The following is a 4,945-nucleotide window of genomic DNA, read 5'->3' as shown; positions in this document are numbered from 1 at the left end:
TGAAGATTCATTTGGGCAAAATGTACCACGCGAGCAGTCGGCAAGGCAATAACTATTTTTCACAAACGCGCGCATATATTTTCAGACAATACATTCCACATTTATCTTCAACCTTTCGTTTTTGTTCCCTTTTATTTTATAATACGAAATGATAATCGTTTTAAAACGCGAGCATATATTATTCGTTATCCGGAGCAGAAAAACAATGTACGACTAAAAGCAACGGATATATGTGGCTTTGCGCCGTGGCGCCTGAAGTCTGCATATTTTTCGAATTCCCTTTGCCATTTCGAGAATCGTCCGTGGCGTTATAATTTGCGAGAGGTCACGTGTGTCGAGCGCATCGTAATTTTCTGCGATCGTATCTTTTCCGCATTATTCTTTCGTCGTGATATAATGAAGTGCGCGTCGCGTGCAATTAACGTCGAGAGTGCCGTGCAAAGTGTCGCGGGATCGTAATTAACCGCGTTTTCACGAGTGAGTGTGGCGTGAGCGCAACGAAGGAGCTGAGAGATGAAGGAGGCCTGGGAGGTATCGGGCGACGACGACGGAGCAACCGTGGGGTGAATAATTTATAAATTTATTTATCGTTCATTGCTGGCGGTAGTAATCGTTATCCTCGTGATGGTTGATATATACATGTAAAATTTTCATGCTTGAATTGATAACAAAATTCTTTGATTTATTTGATATGAGAATTAATTAAACTTTATTTATCGGATATCAATATAAAACAAATTATATTTGAGGAAAGGATTTTTTCGAGACAAGAAATTCTACAAAATGTTATCTATTTTATTAAAAATATCTATTTGAAACAGATACAAATAAAAAATTCAGTACACGTGATAATTATTTTTTAAATATTTATTATTTTGAGCACTGTTATAATTTTTTTATATATGCATTTGTACGCTGTAAATCAACGTGGCTGTGTCGGCTGATGCACATCATGCCAGTGAGTGGAATTATTTTTTTATTTTAGCTTTTTAAGATAATAGGTTTTCTGTTAAAATTGTGAGGGATACATATAAAATATATAAAAACTGTGAAAAATAAAATATTAAAGTTTTTCATAAGTTAATAAGTTTTTCTGAAAAATATATAATAATATTTTAAAGGCAATTAGTAATAACTGTGTAGCTTAAAAATATTTAACAATGATAATGAATACAGTAACAAATAATTGTATAACATAAAGATATTTAACAATGATAATGAATACAGTAACAAAATATATTTACGTTTTTTTATTAAAATCAGTATTTTTATATTCTTCAAATTATTTTCATAATATTATCAGTTTGTAATTAATACCTGATTATCTCTATCGTTTATTTGTATCTCTTATTGTATTATTGTTATTTGTATTTTCAATAGAAGTAACAATAATCAAGTATATGCAATATGGTTCATGATATACGTGCGAGGTGCGAGAAAATGATCGACCGATTCTGTTGAGAGCTTATATTTTTCATTCTAGTTTCTAGATGTCGCGGGTTGTCTATCTTACACGTACTTAATAAATCACACAGACAAAAGTAACAATGTTACAATATCATATTCTCATTTAAAATATATATGATCGTTAGATTGAATTATTTTAGAAATAAAAATTCTAATAAGAGCTATAAAAAAATAACTAATGAACACTACAGATTTATGATTTATCATCTTCTTTTGCTTTAAACCGAGCGCGTGCATTTAATCGAAATACACACAATACATTATTAATAGATGCATACCTTCTGTATTATTGTCTCATGGATTTCATTTTATTTTGTGACCGTCCCGATTCTCAGAAATCTAATTTTCGAATACCCATCTCTCTCTCAATTCGTTCCCGAAAAATAGCCGAAACAAAAAAAAAATGAAGAAATTCTACGTGTCATCCTTGCTTTTACGGTTTTCGATAAGTACCACGGCTGTCGGATAGACAAATCATTCCAGTATTAATTGTGTCAGAAAAAAGATTAATGAGGAAGAGCATGCGTACGAAGGGTCGAGCGGGGCACAAAAGCGCTGAGTCAGCGAAAGATGATAATGCAGAGCACCATTTTATATTAAAGTCACGTATATATGTGTAAACAATCTGCGCCGTTCCCGAAGATGTTATATATGTACACACGTAGTGTATCACGCTGAATTTTATAAACTTGTGTACGTCGTATAAATATTGATGATGTTTCGGTAAGCGTGTAATGAAATGGATATAGAAGCAGAAATTAAATCATCACAAATTAACGAAACGTCATTAAGATACATTGCGAACGTCATCGACACGCGGTATACTTTGTTTATCGAAGCACGTTTTACAACAAGTAAACGAAGTTTTACGCCGATAAAAATTCTACCATGCAATATCTGCATTAATTGCGTTTATACGCGCAATCGTGTTAGCTTTAATTGGCAATATTTCAACACGTTATTAATCGATTAAAAAATTCGTTCGAACGAGCCGAAGGGAGGTTGCTATATCAGCCGTACCCCGCTAAACTAAAAATAAAGAAAAAAAAACAGGGGGGGTATCGCGGGTGACGCGATCGGGAATTGAATAGAAATAGCGGCGAGCTGCACAAAGAAATCAAAGGACAGTTAGCTTCCCGGAGCGATTCTGTATGCTATCGGTTTTACTCTTCGTTGGTCGCCCGTTGCAACGGGCCAATTCTCACCCCTATAGTTGAACACACATACACACACACACACACTCTCTCTCTCTCTCTCTGAAGCTTCTCGCGGTCGTTATGGGGTATTTGTACAACACAATTTATCTCGCCCCCGGGGCCGCCGCGCGCCACAATGGCGGTTGCGCGACGGCCCCGTCAATTCGACTCGAAGGAAATATCCGCCGTATAATAATCGATTACCGGTTGAGTGAAAGGAGAAGAAATCATCAAGAGATTCGGCACGCAATAACGCGCCACACGCTCGCGCGCGCACACACGCATACACACACACACAGGTATTACTGGCAGGGAGGAGACCCCCGAAAATTTGGACGCGCACACGCTGCGTCATCGAGATTAGGTAGACAATTACTCGGCAATATTCAGGAAATCCAATACGCACGGATTTGGAAGTGCATTAGTGACGCTACGTCGGAAAGCGTTGACGTCGTTTCGAGCATCGAGCAGCGTGCTTGCTGCACAAATAAAATAGTCGTACTGTAAAATTATGAAATTGGGTGGTGCTTTTCCAAGCGCCTTTATAATTCTATTATTTAGACGACGACGATTTGTCCTTCGCGCTTCGACAATTTCTTTGTTTGTGACTGAGAATTTAGTCCCCCGAGTTCCCCAATACCGAGATCCCGTCGTGTCCGTCCCGGCGTTCTCTGTCACAGTCCCTGTCGGACTGTCCGCGCGCACTTTCGTGTTCACACGTATCCCGGGGGCTATAAATAAGCCCCGGTCACACCGGACACGGTTGTCCCGCGTATACGGGAAAACTTGACTAATTGCGAGTAACCACGCTGACGTCGTTCCTCCGTTTCTTCTCGTCGAGATATCTCCTCCTCTTCGCGTGGCCATACCTGCCTTTTACGGCCTTGTAATATACAGTTGGAGCATATATACACACCGTACTTTTTCGTCGGCCGTTCATCATTCCGAGACTAATCTCTTCTACTTGGGCTGCGCTGACGCATCGTTTGTCTTACCCTTAACGTTAGAGTAGGCAGAGTCTCTTATGGCCTCAGTCGGGGTCGGAGGCCGTATCGAATCATTTCAAGTGCAGTCCGTCTTGATTTTTTATCCCGAAATTCGTCTCCTGTGTGCAACATAAGAATGCGGTCCTTCAACATTCTTTTGTTCATTTACAACTTGTACAAATTTGTATTCTATTGAATTGTTTTCTTAACTTGTTACCTTTTTCTATCCGTAAAACGAGAAATCAAAAATTTTTAACAGTTAAAATATAGCTGATCATTAAGGACAAGATACGTCAACGCTTCTTTGTTAACGTGGCCGTATTTCCTAAATAACAATATCGAAGATTTCGCAATCAGCTTTGCTCGTGAAATCGGATCAATTTGTCGGGTAATTTTCGAAGGAGGTTTCGAAATGAGAAAGTGATGCGAAATGACGAAGCCTGCGGCCACATAATCTCGTTTAGCGGAGGTAATTGCTTCCTAATCGCGCGCGACCAATCAGCCTAACCGTGTTACGCTGTCTAATTCGTTTATGCGGCAATGTTGTATCGGGCTAACCCCACCTCGGTCCTTATCGAAGGCGCTGGATTACTCCGGGTCCTTTTCCGTGTAACTCCCTTTCTACGATTCGCCCTAATTCCATTTGCGAGAGCTGTCGATCTATAGGATAGTAATCGCTTTGGCGTCGATGCGTGCGAGCGTGTACGTGTGTACGTGGTATTTGTGGTCAGTTAATCGCCTTCTATTTGTTCCCCGTTGACTATTCCGCTCGGATTGACGATCTCCACAATTCTAAATCTTAATATTTCGAGAGAGAGAGAGAGAGAGAGAGAGAGAGAGAGAGAGAGAGAGTTGTTAACTGTAGAAATTAACAAAGAAAAGAGACGTTGAGCGACGTGGATTAGTCAAAATTTACCGATGCAAATCGGGAAACATTATGGATAATGCTCAGACTACGTGTTTCATTTCACTGATGATTTCGGCCACGGTATACTCTCGCTCCCTGTTTATTAATCATAACTGTTGAACAATATACGGAAGTTGCGCCACTGCACGCTGCACACAGTTCCGCCTTTAGAGCTTACAGTTCAGCTCAATGTAAAGCTGGGATAAAATTCAGCCAGTAACGTTACTCTCCCGCAACAATTGCGGTTAGTACTGCAGGCACACAGGTAAGATTATTGTTATAGTTATTATTATCACCGTACCACGTTACGATAATCCGCATATATATTTGGCTTCCGAAACATTCTGCCTCGGTCCCTCGGCATGCTAAGCAGCGGAGTTTCGTCTCCG

This window comes from Wasmannia auropunctata, unplaced genomic scaffold (assembly GCF_000956235.1).
Source record: "Wasmannia auropunctata unplaced genomic scaffold, wasmannia.A_1.0 LD335709.1, whole genome shotgun sequence".
Taxonomy (NCBI): Eukaryota; Metazoa; Arthropoda; class Insecta; order Hymenoptera; family Formicidae; genus Wasmannia; species Wasmannia auropunctata.
This window is presented reverse-complemented; position numbering follows the sequence as displayed.